General features: G+C 36.6%; 1 protein-coding gene across 1 annotated transcript in view; it reads right to left on the reverse strand.

Annotated features, from left to right (window-relative positions):
* The window catches only part of KCNH7 (potassium voltage-gated channel subfamily H member 7), a 485,779-nt gene that overhangs the window by 195,038 nt on the left and 266,488 nt on the right, over positions 1-24,253 (reverse strand). The window lies entirely within an intron of this gene.

Genomic DNA, 24,253 nt, shown 5'->3' on the forward strand with positions numbered 1-24,253 from the left:
AACAACTTTGAGCAGCACATAATTTGGGTTTGATTTTAAAATTGAACCCATCAGTTTTAAAGAAGTCTGCATTTGGAAAAAGTGCATTTTTCTAATAGCAACATGTTTTTTTTTGCATAAAAACAGATCATGACTGCACACCAAGTAACTTTTTTTGTTTGTTTGTTTGTTTTTACTTAATTGATGTGAATAATTTAAATTCTATCATGGAATTTTCCCTGTGACTTTACTAACAGTTTGTTAAACTTTTTATTCTAACGTTATCTGAGGGTAAGGATTAGGAGTTTTTGAAGTGAAAGATAAGAAAAATGGCTGTTCCAATAACTTCTTTGCAACTTTACGTGAGTTATGTAATTGCTCTGGCTTTCATTTTCTCATTCTGTGAAATTGTGGGCTTGGGGATAGTGAGAAAGAGATGAAATGTCTTCTAGTTCTAACTTAACCAAGATTTAGGGAGTCAGGTACCTACTTGGAATGGAACCTATTCTTTAATGGGATCTGTTTCTTAGAACAGCAAACAACCACTCTTCCATTTTACCTTTACTGCTATTTCTGCAATTTCTGTCTTCACATTCCCTCACTTAAGGGAGGCCACATAAAATTATATTAATATCTTTAATTCCGTAAGTAGGGAAGAGAACAGGGGGAGTCATATATTAAGGAAACTGAAGAAGTTGCAAAGTTTGCTGCTCTGGCAACTTCTCTGGAAGCCTGCCTCAAATGGCAAAAAGAAGGGTGGGTCTTGGGTCAAAAGCCATGAGCTTTGGGTTTTGACCTACCTTCCCCATTCATACAAGTTTTCCTGAAATTTTGGCCAAGACACTTAAATTAATTTCACTTACTTCTGTAAAACTGAGAGAATATAATCTGTTGTTTTCCTCACAGTGTTTTATTACCTTAGATGAAAAAGAGTTTTAGGAGGGGTATTTTATAAACTGGAAAAGCCCATTATTAACATAAACCACTTCATTTTTTTCTTCTTCCCAGAGTAGAATTGTCTAATCCTTATTAAAGTAGCAGAATTTTATCTAAAAGGCTTGTTTTCTATAATTTTCTGCAAGTTACCTATGGAATAAGTGAAAAAACAAAAACAAAAACAAAAACGAAGCCCTTCATGTATTTATCTTACCAGTGTCACGTTCTTTCCACGTAGGCATTGTTATTTCTGTTTTGCAATTGAAGAGACAGAGCCTAACCATATTAAATCACCTGTCCAAGGTCATAGAGCTCCTAAATGGCTGAACTATGATTCCAAGTCTGCCTAATCTATGATTTTTCCACAAGGATGCCATGCCTTTTTGTTCCAAGGAATATTGAGACAAGTCCTTACGCTGTAATACGTACCCAAGGTAAATGCACCTGCAGTGATTCGGGTCATTTTCTACAAAAACAGTGTTCTGATAGCATCTCTCTAAAGCATGCCACTCATTGGATAGTCTCTTCTCCATTCCTTTTCACTGATTTATTTGGGGCTGACTCAGATTATCCACCAGCACTAAGTGGAATCAAGATTGAGAGCAGACCAGAACAAAAGGCAGAAGTAGTTTTTTTGTAAGGGTGGGCTAGATTTTCACAAAATTATCAAGAAGGGGAGCATGTTTTTTACTCTCCCGCCTGGAGCCTAGTTTGCACCCCTTCTCCCTTTAGGCCTTTCTTTCTTTTGAAAACTGATCCTCATAAAGCATCTGTTTTTAATTATTTATATCTTAGAGAGAAGAAATTCAGTCGTTAAGTAACCCTGCCCTGGGAATATTCATTATCTACAATTTGGGCTGCAATAATTTGTCTCTGGGTAGAAGAATTTCACAAATCAAAGAAGCAAGAGAACCCTTTCAAGTGATGTGTGTGTGCATATGCATGTGCGTGGCTCTTGGAAAACAGATTGATTTTTGGAAAACAATAGCTGGCAGTCCCAAAGGAGGAGAGCGGAACATAACGTGCATTGAAAAATAACTTTTTTAGTAAAGGAGTATCTGTTGGGCCAGCCATTTGGTATAAGTTATTTCAAGGCATTTAAATATTTATATTTATTTTGTACTCCAAGCTTTCAAGCGTGTTTCCACGTATATATTGTAAACCTTTGTCTTGCCCCTGTAAAGCAGGTATTATTATTTCCAATTCACAAAGATTAAGGACATGTCTAATATATGACAAAGTAGTTAGTGACACAACCAAGTCTTCTGATCCCCTGGTCTGGGTTCCTGCCAGTGTCTCAAAGTCTATTCAGTAACCCCAGTATGACAGACAAGGTAGGGCACTGCACCTAGGACCTTAGGAAGCCAGGGCTGAAGCTTGGTTAATTGAAAATGAAAGGAGAAACTGAAGTATTTTGCTTTCTTCACACATTTGTTATGGCCCACTCTGAATGTCGCACCTGGAGAGATCATGCTGTTTGATTTATGGCATAGGAACTGAGGGTCGGAATACACTCATTTACAAATGGAAAAGAGAAGAGTGATTTCAGGGTGTGAACGTGGGACCAACTTCCCTTGATAAGCATCCTTTGCTATCACTGGGGAAACAGACTTTCTACGAGTATGATCTTACCAAATTATTATTTTCAGTTCTACTAAAATCAAAATAAAGTTTTCATTCAGGTTTATATCTGCCTGCTCATCTATTGGAGCACCTACAGTTGGACTGGTTGGGTAATAGAACAATACTATTTATTAGTGCAATCTAGCCATAACATGAAGAAAAACAGATGTCAGATTTTTCCTGGGGCCATTTATAAGGCTTATGAGGGCTATGTGAATCCTTAAGAATCATATAAATTATTCAAGCAGAGAGCCAACCCACTTATTTGTGCTGACTGAGAGAATAGGGCCAGGAGGGGAACTTCACTGCTTCCCTAGCGTGAAGCTCACCACTTAAGTGAACTAGACTCACACTCAACTGGTCCCTTGGCTCCTTTGCGGGCTTCTACCACTCTACTCCCCAATGGGAAATAAAGAACATCTAAGTATGGAAGTGTGGGTTCATTCAACTTTACTTCCTGTAGAGGGAGATGCAGTATTTCTTGGCAGATGGAAGTGTGTGGAAAAAACTAGTGCAGTCACATTTCCAAGGCAGTAATGCCCTTCCTGTTCCTCTGCTGTGTCAACATGAAAGTTCTGTTTTCTTCTGTTTCAGTGAGCGGCTTAGAGATGCTTTCATCTCCCTAGTGTCTGACATTATCGGCTGCAGCCCAGAAACCTGTAGGGCTTCTTGTCCTTGGTGCGGTGAAACAGCTGGGGAGCTAGTTCAGGGATGTTGGTAGATAAAGTGCCCCTGTTCAGCTCACCCCGCACTTAGCGGACACATATGAAACATGTAAGTCTTCCCCAAAGTCCGTATATCTTTTAATGGCCACAGAGGTTGTCATTTAACAAGGAACACTAGCAAATCAGGTACAGTGTTACGGGGTGGATAGAGTATTTAATCATAGGGAGAAAACACTTTTTCTCCAGAAAGGTTAGCAAATAGAACTGTGAAAAAGAAAAGATTTACATACAGACAATGGTTTCTTATTTATGAAATATTATGATAATGATTTTTAAATGATTCTTCATGGAAAAGTTAAAGATGTTCTCTATGAATGAAATATGTATGTATGTGTGTATATATATACACATATATACATATATATATGTATATATATATATATGTATTTCATGAAGAGTTGCTATCTTCTCATGTAGTAGTTCCTTATCTTCATTCAAAGCAGGCTTGGCTATTATAGTTTGGGTCACATGTACTTCAGGCTCTTCTCTTGGAGGTATTCAGATAATACAACCTTGTCACCTTTCCTGACTTGTGCTGCAGACATCATAGCTTAAAGCCAGGAAGGCCTTTCTAAGTTATAATTGAATTTATATATATAACTTGTAAGTTATAACTGGCAGTGCTAACTTGTTTATATTATTTATGGTTCACTGTTAAATGTCCATCACTTAGAAACAGTGTAAGTTGATTTTCAGGCACACACACACACACACATTTTTTTTTTATCAGGGGCCTACAAAGAATGATTAAGACTCAGTTCCCATTCTTCAGGAACATATAACATTTCATAAGAGTGATTTTTTTGGAATAAAAATGAGTCTCAATAAACCTAAAACATGGAAGTAGCTATCATCTCAGAAAAACAAACTTAGTCTCACTGTAAGAGTCTAAGCAGGAAAGGCTTCAAAGAAGAAGGGTCCGGCACCAAGGTGTGCATCCTATTCCAGTCCTGCCATCATAGGCCAATCAACTGCATTCAAGTCAATTTAATTCACTTAGATTTTATTTATGCAACTCAATTCACATATTTTTAATTACAAGAACTTCATGTGTTGCTGTAGAAAGGAGGTCCCCTCTTGAATATCATGTATCCTGGAAGAGCAATGAAAGACTTGGATGAGAAAAAGAGGTCCTGCTAGGAGAAGTGATAATCAGGTCACCGTCAGAGATGACATGGAAGAAGCTTTTCTAAAGAATGGCACCAGAGAGTGAGAAGAATGCTTGGTAGGTAGAAAGCAGAGAGCACGGCTTCAAGCAGAGTACCCCTGTGGGCAGGTAGAAAAATTTCTAAGCTCCCTATATAAGAATGATCTCAGGATGTTGAGAGGTCCAGGTGATATTCTTTTTTTTTTTTTTTTAAATTTCTGGGTGATATTCTTACAGAGAAAGGAGAGGGTGAATTAACAGATTTTTGAAACATGGTGGAATTATTTTTATTGGCTGTGCACAATGAGAGCCATGGACTATTTCCGATATTGCTTCACTAGAATCAAAGTCAGGGGAAAAATTAAAATTGTAAAGAATTTGGAGTGACCATGATGGGTAATGGTAGCAGGCTTCAGACAACTGAAAGTTCCTCAATATGTCCCTAATTAAAAAGCAGAAGAACTTCCACTTCGATTTCAAATAACAGGGTTCTCTATTTATGACAGATTGAAGTCAATAGACAAAATGAACCTAAACTTTAAAACCTATTTTTGTTTTTGTTTTTTAAATTCCCTTACAACTTACTTTGCTAATTGCTTTTTTTGTACCCATAAGTATGGAAGAGACTTTAATAAATCAAACAACAATGGTACTCTATATTCAGAAAGGCACGAAATATATGAATGACTGAACAATACAACGATCACTACCATAACAGCTTAGCAAAAATAGAATCACTGTTTTATTATATCCATTACCAAGGTATTCGGGGCACATTCTTTCAGAGGTGAGTGCTTATTCTTTGCCTTGTAAGAAGAGTCATTGCAGGTCATATCCTTTGCTTGTCCTTTCTAACCATGGAAAATTACCTTTTGTTTTACTGTGACTCTTTTAGTTTTTTTTTTTTTTTTTAAGTATATTTGAATACAGATTTTTTTTCTCAAGATACAAACTAATTTTACAGGTTGGTATCTTGTTAGGTCAATAGACTGATTAAAAGTTAATATTTATTTGAGTCATATTTGTAATCATTGGGGAAAATATAATACCAAATACCAAAATATAATACCAAATGCCAGAAGTAACGTCATGTATCTTAACTGCCTGAATTTTGATTTATTGAATTTTGACTTACAATTAAGAAAACTGCAGTGATCCAGAGAGATGCCTCAAACGTTTGTATTACAAAGGGACCGACCTGACTTGAGAAATGAAAAGCAGTGATGAGACGCTGGTTGTGTAAGAATCATCTGCTGAGTTGCTCCCCTTCATGCTTCTCATTTGAAGATGATAAGCACAGCATCTGATGGGATGACTGGGGAGGTCTCCACGTACAAGCCAGCTTGCAAAGCAAAATGGGCTTGATAAACCGGAGGGCTGTTTAAACAGGGCTGGATAAGCTCGGCTGCACAATCATGACCTTTGCAGTTAGAGATTTATGAGAAAGGTGATTCTGAAAGGTCAAGATAATCTCTGCCTGGATAGGATGTAAGACTCTATTTGGCCTCGCAAGTAGTTAGATGCCCACGTGGTTTGTTTCGGGAAGAGGTCAGGCTGACATCTGCTGCCCTAAACAGCCTGGCATTCTTTTTTAAGATTGAAGAAGGTCTTCTGGAGTCCCTTATTAAAATAATGACCCTGAGAAGCGTTACCTCAAAGTCTTCTATATAGTGTGGCATTTTAGCATTTAACTCTTTAGTAAGGATTAGCAGGGATAAAGCATAAAATAATCACCTTAAGACCGGCAGGAAGCCTCCTTAGAGAAACTTCCCTATTTCAATTTGGTTGAGGCTTTCTGCCCTCTTCCTGGTGGGACAAGGTCATGGACACACAACACCCTACAATCTCATTTTCAGTGACTCAGCTTTGAGGCCAGGTCTCCGAAGGGGGTTTTGCTGAGTCACACTCTCTGTCCCCAGGCCCCACAACTGCCTTGGCAGCCTTGAGGCCATCGGTGTGCATGCTCTGGGGACAGATACTATCATTTCCTTCTTGAATTTCGAGTATAGCATTCCAAATGATGACAAAAACTGTTATACTGGACCCAGAATGAGGGGTCCTGGCTTAGATACAGCTCAGCCAACCTGACATGTGAGGCCTCTCCAAACCTCATATTCTTCCTCAGATCAAAGAGAGTGAGTGACATTGTTCTATGATCATTGTCTTGGATGAGATTAGGTGACACCTGCGCTGAGAAAGTAAAACCAACAAACTCAATGAGAGTTTGCTATAATTACTTGCTCATAAATCTTCCCACACCGAGAAGCATTTTAAATGTTACATTTTAGTTGCTTAAGAGTGAGATATTTATTATCTATTTTTGGCATGGACAATGGAGACAACTTCTGTGGCAAATGCTAAATCTCAAAATTGCATCCCTGATTGTAGTTTTGAAGTTTTAAAGCAACCTAACTATTTAAATAAATCTGACTGACTAATAGCTATAAATTGCTTATAATTAGTTACTATATATTTAGAGAAATTTTCATTTCCCAGAATCTATAGATGCTTCAGGTAGGTGACCAGATGGTTAGCAGCAAAGACAGGCTGAGTATTTGTTTGATGAAAAAAGAATATAAATTTCTTATAGTAAAGAGGCTGGGATTTTCATCATGCTTTCTGTGAGGAAAGAAATTTAGATATACTTTCATAACATGTTACAAGTAGTAAAAACTATTTTTTCTGAACACAGCAAAATAACACAGTCATATTTTAGGACATAGCTACATTTTCCTCAGAATAATTTTGTTAGCATAAAGCTTAAAAAGGTTAAAAGTCACTCACTCTAAACTATCATCTTGTTATACTTGATCTAGTTATTAAGTATAATGTTAAACCAAGTTTCTCAACTATGACTAATATACTTGTTTTTAAATAAGCAAAGAAAAAAAAATCTTGTGAACTTTCCAGTAGATCTAAAATAATTTTATTATAACAGTTTGGAAAACATATGAAGCCATAAAATTCAAAATTAATTTTAAATGTCCACAGCTCTTAACACATTTACAGCTAAAATATATTTACAAGTAAAACACATAGAACAACAAAAACAATGTAATCGAAACAAATACCAGTAATGTAATATGATGGCTGGTCTTGTTTGGCTGGAACAACACCAGCAATAAGAATAGAACACTAGGTTGGGGCACCTGGGTGGCTCAGTGGGTTAAAGCCTCTGCCTTCAGCTCAGGTTATGATTCCAGGGTTCTGGGATCGAGCCTCACGTCGGGCTCTCTGCTCAGCAGGGAGTCTGCTTCCTCCTCTCTCTCTGCCTGCCTCTCTGCCTACTTGTGATCTCTGTCTGTCAAATAAATAAATAAAATTAAAAAAAAAAAGAATAGGACACTAATGAGTCAATAAAGCTGTCATTAAAAATAAAAAAAAATAGTATGCTTCCCATCTGATACAGAACCTTTGCAGTATCATACCTGTATAGATCTGCAACCTGTCCTTTGAAACCATCGGGGCAAGGTCCTTATCAGAATTCAAAATTTTTCAGATTTTCGAAAAGGGGAAGTACCCAAATATCAAGCATACTAATATCTTTTCATCATAATATATAAATGCATACATATTCACAGTAAAATAAATAAAAACTACAAACGGCCTCATGTCCATACAGGTCAAGTTGGCTACCAAATGAGTCAAATGCATTACTCTTTTTTTTTTTTTCAAAACTTATTACATTTATAATTATGGGTATAAGTCAAATGGCCTCTACTACAGTATACTATGTGATAATTTATTTTACATTCTGTAAAACCTTTCACACAGCACAGTGTGAAATCTTTTGGTTTTCATAGAAATATTACATAGGTATTAAGTCCATCTCCATTGGTTTTTTTATTAGCAATTTCAGTATGGTTAAAATAATTCTTGAACATTTGCTAATCCCCAAGAATATGCTCTTGAACTTTGTTTTATTTTTAAGATTTTATTTATGTATATATTTGAGAGAGAGAGAGAGAGAGCACAAGCAGAGGCAGCTGCAAAGGGAGAGAGAGAAGCAGGCTTCCCACCTAACAGGGAGCTCAGCACAGGGCTTGGTTCCAGGACCCAGAGACCTGAGCTGAAGGCAGATGGCAGATGTTTAAACAAGTGAGTCACAAGAGCCTCAGACCCGAGGTTGAGAAATGAATGAAGATCTAATATATTTGAAATATAGTTACCACCTAAAGTGGTTTAGCCAAAGGGAGCTTGTCACAAACCTATGTGTCTTGTGTTCTAAATCCTGGAGCTATTGAAATTGGAAGTCGAGGTATTTAAGAAGCTACCATGTGTTAGAACTTATCCTTTGGTCTTTAAATACATTGCCTCATGGGAAACCTATATAAATGAGGAATCTAGATCTCAAGGTGACATAGTGTTATATCAAGCCTCTGCATTTTGCAGTGTTCATGAACTGACTAGTAGATGTTACGGCAACATAAAGTTTTTCCCACCAATTATGTTTCTGATTTGCTCCACATAAAAAGAAAGAGGCAATAAGATGATCGCAAGACTGCAGTTTTGCACAAATTCTATCCCATTTTAGTTTTTCGTTTAGCTCTGGGCAATTCACTTTCCCTAATTGATCACCTGTTGCTTGATCTGTTAAACAAGGGCTCTAGCTGTCTCACTTATCATTGTAGGATTTACTGAGAACATGGATATCTGTGAAAGTGCTTTGCAGAAAGAGATGTGTTGTGACCTTCATCGTTATATCTCAGCCTCACTCCTGCCCCATGGTTAGCGAATTTCTTTGCATAAAGTATCAGTTGAGTAACTGTCTTTGATTAATAAGATGCATTAAAATGAAACACATACAATCTTTAAAAATGTAATATAATATATATAAACCCACTTTTTGCAAATTTGGGTTCATGTCTAGATTTTTTATTCTAATAATTCTTAGTTTTTGGAAGAAAATTAAAATTAACTTAATCTTTTGATAATAATTAATAAAGCATTTCTAAAATATCCTCTAATCTATAACTGAATAATAGTCTCTAATATAAATGTACACAACTGGATAAATGATTAAATAAAAAGACAGAACAGGATGAAAGATTAAATAATGAACAATTTTCTGTGCCATGTCTTTCTGACCCAAACTTAGAGCAAGACTTTCAAAGACACTGTTAGATTAGTATAAAGCAAGTTAGTATAAAGCAAATTTGTGTTTGTATTGACTTGTCAACAAGTCTTATTTATACATCTTCAAAAGAATGGAACTACATGTATTACAGCAAAAATGTAGCAAACGTGTGAATTCATAAAGCCCCAGAAGGCTAATATAGAATCTTGGAATGGTTTAAAAATAGATTTTTACGCAAGAAAAACTTTTATTTTCAAATTAAATATTAAGTTTTCAGGATCTTTTTCCTATGTATTCACAGTTTGATTACTGTAATTTCATCTAAGTATTATTCCTTTTTTAATTTGTTCATGTAGGAGATTGCAAACTATGGCCATAAATTCCTTCTGTCCTTATCTGCATGCCCATTTGCAAAGTGACTTCCCTGCTCTGCCCATCAAGGAGTGGGGTATCTTTCCTCACCCCTCAAAGCTGGCCTGAGCCTGAAACTTGCCTTCAAAAGGCCATCAAGCTTCTGTTGTTCCCTTTGGGTATTTTGAGAGCACCCGACCCTGAAGGTGGCAGGGGGCCCATAAGAGGAGAAAGGCCCAGTCATCCCCAATGAGGCTTCTGGCCTGTTAGGCCTCAAACTTGGAGCCATCCAAGATGTCCTGTCCTGTCAATTGATCTGATGACTGTAACTCTGTGAGTCCAGCCAAAAATTTGGCTGGCTGAGTTAAGCCCAAATTTCAGAGTGAATAAATGGTGTTTCACTTAATGATTAATAGTCTGATGTTCACCATAGTAGGTGTTCAATAATATTTTTTAGTGAACGTGCTGATTGACTAATTGATTGAATAATAACAATTGAATTATTGAATGAACATTCTGTCATGGCTTTCTCTCTTCTAATCTCAGATAGGGTGTGTACTAGTAGCATTGAAAGGAGTCTAAAGAAAGGGCACAGGACTTCCTTGGTTTCACATTTGTTTTTCTCAGTTTGGATATGTAATGTCTCAAAAATTGATGTCAACATTTTTGCTACATGAAATACATATGTACCTATGACCCCGTAATTCCACTCCTAAAAATTTACCCAAGATAAATGAATATATATGTCCAGAAAAAAAAAAAAAAAGACTTGTATAAGAATGTTTATATCAGTTTTTGTGCAAGAATGTTCATAGTAACTTTATTTATAATAGCCAAAATAGCCAAAATCTGAGAACAAGACTAATGTTCATCAGCAGATGAATGGATAAACATATGGTGGTATGTTCATACAAAGAAATACTACTCAGCAATCAAAAGGAACATACCTGTTATATGCAACATGATATCTTGAATTTCATCTAGATGGGATAATAAGGTATATACTCTGGATTCTTTTGTTCAACATGATGATTTTGAGCTCTCTCCAGAGATTGCTATTATAAGTGAATAAATGGTGTTTCCTTTAAGCCGCCTAATTTGAAATAGTTTGAAATGCCTAAATATCTGGTAAAGTAAATAACTGATGTAATCATAGTGGCTTCTTCTCTGTTTACGTTATCCCCCTAGAAGTAGAAGTGGCATTTTGAAATAAATATGAAAGTTGAAAGTTAATTTGAAATTAGAAATACATATATATATATATATATATATATTTAGATACATATATATATATTTTAGTACAAGTAATTGTTACCACATCATTAAATAAAAATAAGAAGAATTTGTATCAATTTCATTTCTTCAGTCATCTCTACATCTCTACTACATGTACTTCAGCACACTTTCATCATCATCACAACCACATTTAGTCAAGATTGCATGTCTAATTTAAACATGAACTCATAAAGTACACATACACTTTTCCCCCTATGGAAGGAAGAGTTCGTGCTCTTCCATCTCAAATTACTGCCTAAATGTTACTAATGGGTGTCAATACTGGCATGGTGCAACTGTAATTTTTGCCTGTAATTCATGTGTTTAATTTTCTGCTTAATTATTATGCTATTTACCTCATATTTATAAGTGATCTGCCTGTTCCATTAGGGAAATTTGTATGGGTTTTACCCAACATTTTGACTACATCAGTTTTTTAGTTGAGAGGTATTTAAGGTCCAGCTACCTTTTTTTTTTTTTTTCCTGGGAAACTGTCACAGAGATGTAAAACCCAAACAAAACTTTTAAAATACTGGGTAATAAGGTTTCCTTTACTTATATATATTTAACTCCTCCAATCTTTATGACACGCACTCACAGCTTCCTGAAGTATCACAAGGTTCACGTGAAAGAAGTAATAGATAACCCATGTAAAAAATTGCCAAGACTTTTTTTTACACTTAAAAAAATTTTTAATTTAAATTCAATTAGCTAAGAGATTGTTTTTAACATCACCTTTATTGTGAAATCTTTGTCCTTGAGCATTAGAATTAAATATAAGATTTTTAAATATACATTTTTATTTTTTTTAAAGATTTTATTTATTTATTTGACAGACAGAGATCACAAGTAGGCAGAGAGGCAGGCAGAGAGAGTGGGGAGAAAGCAGGCTCCCTGCTGAGCAGAGAGCCCAATGTGCGGCTCGATCCCAGGACCTTGGGATCATGACCTGAGCTGAAGGCAGAGGCTTTAACCCACTGAGCCACCCAGGTGCCCCAAAATATACATTTTTAATATACTGTTAAAAACAAACAGAAGCAGCAACAAAAAAACACTTTTATTTTTAGTTGTAGACACATGTATGTTGTGTCACCCATATCCTCTCTGTGTTCATATGAGTCTGTTTTGGTATAGTTTCCTTGTATCAGCTTTGTCCAGAGAAAATATTAGCATGTATGTTGATAAATATGATGATAAATTGCAAATAAAAAAGAATATCCTTTTTTGCACTTTTGTAGTGAATGATTGCATCTATGGAATATTCAAACATTTGCTTCTTCCCACAGTATAGGTTACTTTTTATTGACCTTGCCTTAGTATCTATTAGAGGCAAAGTCATTTAACTATGTCTTTAGGCTTTTTCACACCCTGAGAACACAAGATGAGCCAGTATATGTAACAATACAAGATAGCACAACCGAGGTACATAGAACTTCTGCTGATATACTTCCTTTCCCAGGAAGCAGCTATACATCTGTAATTGCTGCCAAGATAAGAAAACCAGTCATACTATGGAATAACAACAATGGTGCCATTGGTAAACTATCCCTTCTTCCTCCCACTGTTCCTGCACTGTACGAGCTATTAAAAGACCGCCGAGTGTAGACAACTACACACTGGAGCATATGAACAGAAGAATCAGTAATAACAACTCAATTCTGAACCTTACCTCTGAATATTGTCCAAATTATGATAAATGACTTTTGAAAGAAAAATTAAGAACTAGCACAAATCTAAATTTAGTTATTTTTTCTTAAAAAATGATTATATTTTTATGGTTTATTCACCAGATAAGTAACTTGTTTAACACAGATCCTGGGCAGTTTCATTATCATATTGAATCTGAAGAAGATCTAATGTTTATGAACTCATTAATATTAATTTATTAATTAACTATTTAATATATGATTATTACTAGGGTCTTTTCCATACACCCCCACCAAAATGGAAACTGGGTGTTTATCAGATTGGGATATGTATAATAAGTTTATAAACCTCTTGTTAAAGTCAAAGTTGACTCTCTTAATCCACTATTTGTTATGTCTAGATTCATTTCCCCTACAATCATATTACATTGTCATTTAACCTGTTTATTCTCCTGCCTCTCACTCCATGTGGTCAATGGCACGTGTAATCCTAAACCTGGATTACTATAGTCAGGAGTAAATCTTGTATACCAGGACACAGGTCTGACACCCTGTACAACCCCAGTCACAATCTCATGAGTAGATCATCTGCAGAGTTAATATGGTTCACTAAAAGTGGTCTAAGTTCTTCATGTTTCAACCTGTACTAAATATTTCATCTCTGTTTACCTCACAAGGTTGATAAAAAAGTAAATGAAACAGGAATTCTGGGTGGAGAATGGTAATGTGGCCATGTCACCCATAAACTTTCTGGATCAAAAGATTCCCAAAGGAAGCCATAAACTGTATGAATCACGGAAGTGGTGGGAAGGGCCCAGAAATCTGACCTCCTTATTTATTAAATATGACTCTACTTCTGACAAAGATTATCTCTTCAATGTTTATCACAGAGCAGAGAATAGAATATTCTTCTTGATAGTTTGGATACATTACCATGATCCGAGGATTAAGGGGAGTGTGTGTGTGTGTGTGTGTGTGTGTGTGTGTGTGTGTGTGTAATTCATTAGCAACACTAGCGAATTATGTCATAACAAATAGAACATGTAGGAAAGGTCCCAAATATGACATTTTAAAGAAACAGATCCAAAATAATTTTTTAGCACTGATGCTCAGATTGCATTTTGCAGAGCACAAGATTTCATATGAATAAATGTCTTGAGCATAATTACAGGGCACACAGACAAGGCAGAAGAGGTAGTTCATCTTCCTCTTCTAGCAGAGCAGCTAGCTCTCCTCTCACCTAGTTTACATAGCGGGGGTTGGGGCTCCACAAAGAAGTCTACCTGAGGAACAATTCCACGGAAGAAATAAGTTTTAAAACCATGAATTTACCATAAGAAACTAAATTCACAGGTTTCAAATTAGGGTGGCTTTTGAAAAGTAAGGATAATGTATAAAGTATCATTACTGCTATTACCTCTATTATTGAGCTGGGGCACTTCCACGAGCACACACATTCATCCATTAAATGTGCTTTAGGTTGTTGTTAAAGTATTTGTACATTAAATCAAGAACTAATACACCAAGAATGAATGGTGGGAAATAAAACGCAAAGTAAAGAGGAAAAACACGCATGTGATGTGGAAAGCTAGATTAGCTTATTCAATGCAGAAGGCCTTAGTTAAGTGGTAAAACCCTGGATGGGCACTAACGAGGTAGCTCTGAATGGAGCTGGGAGTAGAACAGGAAAAGGAGATCTTCAACTATGGAACATGGGGGCAACTGGAGAAAAATTGACTTTTAGACTGTTCCATGTAGAAATATACTTGAAGATCGCTTTGTCCCACCTAAATCAAAGAGATTTCAAAAGTTCCCAACCATAGCATAGCTGGATAAAAGACATCTTGTTCTAGGCATTTACCCTAGTCCATTGGAGTAGTGGAGCCCTTCACCTCCAGACGTTCTGGCGAGTGCTGAAGTTGAGCACAGCAGAGAGTCAGGGTAAATATTTTAAAAACTGCAACTGGATTGACAAACACAGAAAACGCCTTTGAGATTCATATTTGAGCTCTAACACAGGTAATAGACTAGAGTCATGGGCATGTTGATGGATTAATGCCTAATCTCACTCGGACCAGAAGGTGACAGAGAAGCAGATCACAGGACCTACATGCAGAAAAACAGCAAAGGAAGACAAAGGGAAAGCTGTACTCTTTAGTCTTCCTGGTGCTCAAGGCAAACACTCTCTAGCATCCAAACTGTCAGCACAAAATTATCTGTCTAATCCATCAATACCCCATTTTCTAGGTTATATTTAAAAATATGTATACTAAATCCATCCATTGATCTCCATTATCATTACTATTACTCTTTAGCTTGGATGACTGTAATAGTCCCACTTCTACTCTTCCCCTCCCTAACACCCACCTTCCTCACACATTTGCCATAGTGATTTTTAAAATGTGGAAACCACAGCACATTGTTAAAGCCCTTCAATGGTTTCCCAATAAACCAATAATCAAATTCCAACTCTCAGGCCCAGCCTATAAGAACCACCATCTGGTCTTTGCTTACCATCTGGCCTCATCTCTGCCCCCCCCCCCCGTCCCCATTCATTATTTCAGTATCAATAAATTTGTTGTTGCTAGAACATGCCCAATCCCAACTCCCACCCGCGAACATGTGCTGGTCCATCTCTTTTGACTACATTTCCCCCAGCTCGTCATCCAATGGCTGGTTCCATTCCCACCTACAGGGCTCAGACTATCATCTTCTCAGGAAGATCTTTCTTGCACAACCCATCTACCTCGCCCAGCAAGGTTATTTTGTTTATACATCACCCAATTTATTAGCTACATCACATTATCTGAAATTATACATTTCCTTTATTTGTATTGTTATTTTCCAATTTGTATTCTTACACCAGGATATGGATGCAACAGGACAAGGATCTTCCATCCTGTGTGTCTCTATAAACCTTCTAACTTTATCTGGGATGTTACAGGCATATAACAAGAGCTCAGTAATTATTTATTAAAACAAATGAATAACCTCTGATCACTTCTAACTTTCTATTTCAGAATTCAATCTTTACAGAAGAGATTTTTTTCCTCTCGAACTAAACAGCTACATATATTTTGTGGAAGACATAAAAAGCAAAGAGAAACCATGCATGGCATAAAAAAAAAAAAAAAATTGCCAGTCTTCATAGTGCTGCCACTAACTAGCCTTCATGCTGCTCTGATAAGTGGCTGGACAACTGCCCATGAGTCATCAAATGACTTATGTCTCATAGTTTTGGCGTGTCTCTGTGTCCTTGTCACATAAAATCATTAAGATTTTTTTTACCCTTAATTGTGGCCTCACCATTTTTTTCATATTACAGAAGTAGTGAAGAATTTTAATTTTTGAAATGTAAACACTCATTGTTAATAGTTTCTTTTCCATTTAACTAAGAATCAACATACATGTTATTCCTGTTCACATCCTTTCTTTTCCTCTCACATATTACACTCCTACCTAGTTCCAGGATTCTAAGGCAGCCGGGTACATATAACCAGCCAACTTTCTGAGAAACTCATTAAAAGACTTGTAAATGATGGGGTAATGGTGAAAGTCCTATGCAAAATCAATGGATTTCAGTACACTTTTTCTTTTTTCTTTACTAGATTAACAGGGAGAAAAACGGAGAGAGGGAGATTGAGGAAAAGAGAGAGGCTGAGAAAGAGAGAGGGGGGAGGGATTGAGAGAGAGAGACTGAGAGAAAAAGAGAGACTGAGAGAGAGAGCAGTCCTATCCTTCCTTTTCCATTTAACAAAAACACTGACAAAGAAACAGTTAAGAATAGTATGCAAGGTTGGTAGGGTGATTCAAGTTTCCCACAGCTGAAAGGTTACTTAATTCAGAGTTGTGCTGAGTTGTGCTGAGTTTCCTGATCTATTCCTAGTATCCTGATAGACAAAGGTTTCACCCACCATCTGTAATCAGCACTAGAGTTATATTAAGGCAAGGAGGCTGAGGCATTTCTAAGTACATTGGCAAGGAAAGAGGAGGAAGCCGTCAGAGGCAGGGAGGACATTGTTAAGTATCAGAGTCCAGCCTAGTAAATGACAGTCCCCAGGCATGTGGGGGTTGGGGTGGGGTGGAGGGCAACGGAAAAACTGTGAGCCTACTAGTTAGTTTTATTAAATCCTCTCCATGGCTCTTCTTCCCATAAAACCTGGAGTGCTTTGGGAAAATAGACTCTTGGTTGAGGGTTATGGGCAGGCTTAGAAATTTAATAGCAGGAAAAGTGTTAGGACTTAGGTGATGTGGCTCAATAGGGTCAGATCTGCAGAAAGTTGCAAAAACTGACTACAGGTAATGCCTACAATCTCTCCCTGTAGCGACCCTCAGAGTCTACTTACTCAAGAATTTAACACTACTCTCTTTGTGTATCAGTGTATAATGGTGTTTATAAAGTATATACATCTATATCTATCTCTATATCTATCTATCTGGCTTTTCTTTTATGACTCTTATTTTTTGACTATACTGGCAAAGGTTTGCCTTATCAATTTATTTATCTTCTGTAGAGCCGGCCAAGTTTACAAATAGCATCTTTCTTCTTGATATCAAAATATTGACATATCTTTGACATGTCATCAACTAATTCTACATTAGAAGTTATGATAGCATTTTGCAAATGAAATGAGTGTCTGCATCCTACTTCTACTTTCTAGGTTTAAATAGAAGCATTACATTTTTATCCAAATCCTTTAATTTGCTAAAAATCAACCATTTATGTTACATTTAAAGGAACTACAGGCATGCTGTAGAGATATAGTGGGTTCAGTTCCAGACCACTGCAATAAAGAGAAAATCACAGTAAAGTGAGTCAAATGAGCTTTTTGGTTTTCCAGTGTATATAAAAGTTATGTTTACATGATACTATAGAATATAATGTGCATACCTTAATTTAAAAATTCTGTATTGATAAAATACTAACCATCATCTGACTTTCAGTGAATCAAACTTTTTGCTGGTGGACTTTTTTGCCTTGATGTTGATGGCTGCAGACTGGTCAGGGTGGTGGTTGCTAAGGTTTGGAGTGTCTGTGGCAATTTCTTAAAATAAGAAAACAAGGAGTTTGTTGCATTGATTGACTCTTCCTTCAACAATTGATTTCTCTGATAGCCTATGTTGTTATTTGATAGCATTTTACCCACAATAGAACTTCTTTCAAAATTGGAGTTAATCATCTCAAAACCTGAAGCTGTTCTATCAATTAAGTTAATGTTGTATTCTAAATCATTTGTGGTCATTTCAACAATCTTGTCAATATCTTCACTAGGAGTAGAAATCACTTTCTCTGCTCAGTGTTAAGAGATAACTCCTCATCTATTAAAATTTGATCATGACATTGAAGCACTTCAGTCACGTCTCCAAGCTCCACTTCCAATTTGAGTTCTTTTGCTGTTTCCACCACATCTGCAGTTACTTCCTCCACTGAAGTCTTAAACCCTCCAAGTCATCCATAAGGGTTGGAATTAGCTTCTTCCAAACTCCTGTTAATGTTGCTATGTTGGCCTTTTCCCCTGAATCACGAGTATTCTTAATGGCATCTAGAATGATGAATCCTTTCCAGAAGGTTTCAGTTTACTTTGCCCAGATTCAGCAGAGGAATCACTGTCTGAGGCAGCTATAGCCTTAAAAAATGTACTTTTTAAAAGATTTTATTTATTTTCCAGAAAGACAGAAAGTATAAGCAGGGAGAGCAGCAGTCAGAGGGAGAAGCAAACTCCCAGCTGAGTAAGGAGCACAATGTGGGACTCAATTCCAGGACTCTGGGATCATGACCTGAACCAAAGGTTATTGTTTCCCCAACTGAGCCACCCAGGCATCCCACAAAATGTACTCTTTTAAAAAAAAATTATTTATGTATTTGACAGACAGAGATCACAAGTAGGCAGAGAGGCAGGCAGAGAGAGAGGGGGAAGCAGGCTCCTTGCTGAGCAGACAACCTGACGTTGGGCTCGATCCCAGGACCCTGTGACCATGACCTGAGCCAAAGGCAGAGGCTTAACTCACTGAGCCACCCAGGTGCCCTGTACTTCTTAAATGACAAGACTTGAAAGTTGAAATAACTGCTTGATCCTTGGGCTGAAGAATGAATATTTTGTTGCAGGCATGAAAACAACCTTAATGTCATTGTATATCATCAGAGCTCTTGGGTGACCAAATGCATTGTCAATAACCAATAGTATTTTGAAAGGAATCTTTTTTTCCTGAACAGTAGGTCTCAACAATGGGCTTAAAATAGTCAATAAATCATGCAGTAAACAGATATGTTGTAATCAGACTTTGTTGTTCCATTTATAGGGCATGGGCAGAAGAGATTTAGTGTATCCTTAAGGGTGCTAGGATTTTCTGAATGGTACATGAGCATTGGCTTCATCTGAAAGTTACCAGCTGCATTAGCCCCTAACAATAGAGTCAGCCTGTCCCTTGAAGCTTTGAAGCCAGGTCTTGACTTCTCCTCTCTAGCTATGAAAGTCCTAGATGGCATCTTTTTCCCATAGAAGGTTGATTTGTCTGTATTGAAAATCTGTTATTTAGTGTAGCCGCCTTCTTTAATGATCTCAGCTAGATCTCCTGGATCACTTGCTGCAGCTTCTCTATCAACACCTGATGCTTCCCCTTGCATTTTGATGTTACAGAGATGGTTTCTTCACTTAAACCTCAAGAACCAGGCTCTGCAAGCTTTGAACTTCTTTCTGCAGCTTATTCTCGTCTCTCAGCCTTCAGATAAGTGAATGGACTTGGGACCTTGTAGGTTTTGGCCTACGAGAATGTTGTGGTTGGTTTGATCTTGTATTTACACCACTAAAGTTTCTCCATATCAGCAATAGCACTCTTTCACTTTTCACCATTTGTGTGTTCATTGGAAGTAGCATTTTTTAATTTCCTTTAAAATTTTTTCTTTTCTATTCATATCTTGACTGTTGGGTACAAGAATTCTAGCTGGCAGCCTATCGTGGTTTTCAACATGCCTTCCTCACTAAATTAAAAATTCCTAGCTTTTGATTTAAAGTGAGGGACATGTGACTCTTTCTCTCATTTGAACACTTAGAAGTCATGTTGTATCTCAAGGAATATGGAAGACTGAGGAGAGGGAATTGTTGGTCAGTAGAGCAGTCAGAAGACACACATTTATTGATTAAGTTTGGCATCTTATATAGGCATGGCTCGTGGTGCCACCAAATTCACAATAGTAACATCAAAGATCACTGATCATAGATAACCATAACAAATATAATAATAATGAAAAAGTTTATAATATTGCAAGAATTATCAAAATGTGACACATAGACAGGAAAGGGGAAATGCTATTTGGAAAAAAAAGTGACACCGACAGACCTGCTCAATGCTAGGGTTCAGTGTGTAAGAAACCATGTTATCTATAAAGCACAATAAAAGGAGGTGTGCCTGTATATTACTCATGGCCTTTTAAAGGGCTGGATAGAAAATATTTTAGGCTTTGTGGGTCACATAAGTTCTCTGTCACTGCATATTTTTTAAATAATCCTTTAAAAATGTAAAACTCATTCTTAGTTTCAGGGCCATGTAAAAAATAGGCTGAGAACTGGATTTGGACCATGGACCTTAATTTGCTGATCTTTGGCACAAGTAATGGAAACTATATTTAAGAATTTGCTTTGCTTCAACAAATAGCTTCATTTTTTTTTCTTTTTTGTGTAATGGGGATAATAATGTAAGCAGACAGAATTGACAGGTATTCTGTATTGTGGGAAAGATGACTCACTTCAAGAGTAGTGATATAAAACATTCCCAAATGCCCACTGCAGTGTATTCAATCTTAGTCTAGTCTAGGCTAATTTCAAAAAATTTGATCCAATATAACATTGGTAGCAAATTTTTGTTTGTTTGTTTCCAGAAAAGGCACCCTATTTAATTCTAAAATGCCATCTTCACTATTATTCTTTGGTTGTTGGGAGAAGGTTGGGCAGGGATGAGAATTGCCACTTCTCATCTGTGATAATATTATTTTCCATCTCTTTTTTCCTGCTTTCAGGCCAAATCGTCAGCCTTGATAACTAATAACAACAACAATAGGGCTGTGTGTCTATTTGACATTTCTCAGTTTGCAGAGTTTTTACTTCTAAATGATAATGAAGATGATTTCTCTACAATTTTGTTTCTAATAATACTTGTCAAAGATTCACTCTCATAACCAAAGACAGGTAGTTGAATCAAAATGTCTTCAAAACAGATCAATTTATGTATTTTTTGAGTCAATATATCCATGAACAAGCACTGCACCCTTTCATTCAAATGTTGCATATGATCATTTTAGTTTTATCTTTCCTGTCTTGCACTTGCACTTGATTGGCTAATCTTACATATAAAAAATGAATTGAGAACTATGGTCTTGGTAGCATCATTTTGAACATGAAGTCTTGTCTTCCATGACCTTTTGGGACCAGGTCTTCTTTCATCTAATGACAGTTTTCTCTGATTGCATAGGATACATTCAGCACATCATATTCCAAATAAGACTTGTAATTTAGCAAAGTCTTTGAGAATTTGGGGTGGGGGGAGCATATCCCTCTCGCTACCTTTTAGAATATTTCTAGCTTATCTAATAGACATGCTAATTTATAACCGGTGAATACTCCTTTTGGAACCACAGGCTCCATGAAATTCCTTCAGCTATGTTTAGTCTTTGTCAACCTCTCTCTCTGTCTCCATGTCTCTGTCTCTCTCTGTTATACACCATTTTTCATCAACCAAAGCAAAGTTTCTTATTGGGGGTGGATATTGAGATGAGAGAAAGAGAAAGAGAAGGTAGCCATACCAAATGAACATTTGGAAAAGCAACCCTTTTCCAGCTATCAGAAATAGGAACGTGTTTGGATAGCCATTGAATCAGATATGTAAATTTCAAAATCTAAGTTAGCACTCTGTGCACTATTTCCCGGAGAACCTTCCGACCCTTAGGTCTCAGAATTTCTAGCCAATCTTTAGCCTGTTTATTTACCCTGTACCAGTGCTCATTCTTCTACTCTTTCTCTCTTCTTACTCCCAGGACTTGCACACAGCTGATACTACAGATACCAACATTTCTTTCATGGTAAAGAAGGAGCTGCTGGAATCGATACTGTGCACACAAGTTAAACTGTGCAGAATCTAGCTGTATGCTGAAGATACTTTGGAAAGTTCCTTTAGAACACCTGTGAGGTTCACATGGAACTTGCCATACACTTTTCTTTGTTTATAAGTTAAGGATATAACAACAGAGGTGGAATGTTGCAAAAAAAAGTGACATTTTGCATTATAAATCACCATATTGACTACATATTTTAAGTGCACTTAAACCAATTTAAAAGTTCCTTTAGTGAGTGATTTGGTTAACTAAAAAAAAAGTCACTGCACACTGACAAGTACTGTGTGACTATCCCTTCAATTGTTTATAATTATTAAAGATGTTGTTACATCAATTTTGCCAAATAAAATGATTAATGCGACTAGGTCAAACTCTAGCCTCAGAATTTCATAGAAGACAAAGGATCTCACACCATTTTTCTCCTGCATTACACAATAGAGATATTATGTGGTATCAGCATTCCTAAGAAATGTCCCATCTCTTTGTGATTTTCTATATGAAATTAATATTAAATATTTTATAAAAAGGTTTTGAGGGAATTTTATAACTTCTCAATAGCTGAAACAATGACTTTGTAATCAGTTATCATGAAAGGTTATATGACTCAAATGGTTATCATAAATTAGCATTTCTTCAAGGAAAGCAATCAATACTTCACATAAATATTCTCCTTTGCAAGATCACAGAATCCTAAATTTTTTTGCATTGTTGGACTAGGCAAAGCTGTTAACAGCTTACATCAACACTACCTCTATGAAATAATGTTCCCAAATCAAATAAAATCAAATCAAAGTTTATAACATTCAAGATCTTTTGTCTTTATTTATGACCTAGATTCCTATGAAGTTATTTAACATACTGTCTCTTCATTTCTCTTTAAATGTTGGCCAGCCTTGTACTCTTAACTTCTCTAAGTCCTTTTATTAACATTTCCTAACTTTTTCTACTTCCCTTATAATTATTTCCATCCTAGGTTTCTGATTCTTCCCCAAGGTTTCCAAGAGTTTCTTCATTGATATACCTCATAAATTAATTCTAAAGTGATAACTTAATGATTAACTGACATTTTCATTATTTCATTAACAAAATTATATACCACACTTAATCAAATAGTAGATGATACATTATATGAAGTATATATTAATCTGCTTTTTAAAATTATACAATCTGGAATTAGGCTACATTTCTAATTTGGCAAAACAATGCTGACCAAAGTACAGCTCACTAAGCAACTACTAGTATTTGCTCAACTCACCCACTTCAAACTTGAATTTGTGTAGTCTATGGTCTCTTTACTAAGTGCGTTGCTACACAGTTGATTCTAGGAAACTCAATTTCATTTGCTTGTAATCATTTTTCTAACTGTCAAGGTCATTTTTAATTCTAATCCTGTCTTCCAAGGTGCTAACCCATCCTGATGATATGATGTACTTGGCAATTTTAATGAATACTCTCCAGCTTGTAATCAATCACACACAGAGATGTTAAATGCACCCAGGACTGCTCTCTGCAGAATATCATCTGTTCTGGGCTTGGGGGCAGTGGTTCTACATTACGTTATTTTTAAATTCTGGTGGTTGCTTCATTTTCCACACTGAGCCTCAGAGAAAGACCATAGAAACCTCACTGAGGGGGCACCTGGATGGCACCGTGGGTTAAAGTTTCTGCCTTTGGCTCAGATCATGATCCCAGGGTCCTGGGATCAAGCCCTGCATGGGGCTTTCTGCTTGGCGGGAAGCCTGCTTCTTCCACTCTCTCTGCCTGCCTCTCTGCCTATTTGTGATCTCTGTCTGTCAAATAAATAAATAAAATCTTAAAAAAAAAAAAAAAAGATATCTCACTGAGTTAAATAAGACCAAGCAGATACAGGAAAGTGGCATCTTCCTCCAGGGCACCTCACAACTTAAGGCACCCTGCTTTGACATTATTTCATGAACAAACCAGATAATTTGAGGGTGGAAGATTTTTGCCTCTGCTAGGTATACTGCTTTTTATTTGTTTGTTTGTTATTGCAAGATAAGGAGCATGCTGCCCAGTATTTAGGAAAATTTTAGTTGATTCATATGAAAAGAACTGATTTCAGTAACAACTCCCTAAATGCTCCAATACTTCTGTATAGAGTAAAAATGGTAAGCAAGTGAGTCTTTGTTTACGGTTTGGTTTAGGAACGCCAATATAAGGCAAAACAGATTAAAGTCTTTTTTTTTTTTTAAAGATTTTATTTATTTATTTATTTGACAGAGAGAGAGATCACAAGTAGGCAGAGAGGCAGGCAGAGAGAGAGAGAGGAGGAAGCAGGCTCCCTGCTGAGCAGAGAGCCCGATGCGGGACTCGATCCCAGGACCCTGAGATCATGACCTGAGCCGAAGGCAGCGGCTTAACCCACTA

This window comes from Mustela nigripes, chromosome 3 (assembly GCF_022355385.1).
Source record: "Mustela nigripes isolate SB6536 chromosome 3, MUSNIG.SB6536, whole genome shotgun sequence".
Lineage (NCBI taxonomy): Eukaryota > Metazoa > Chordata > Mammalia > Carnivora > Mustelidae > Mustela > Mustela nigripes.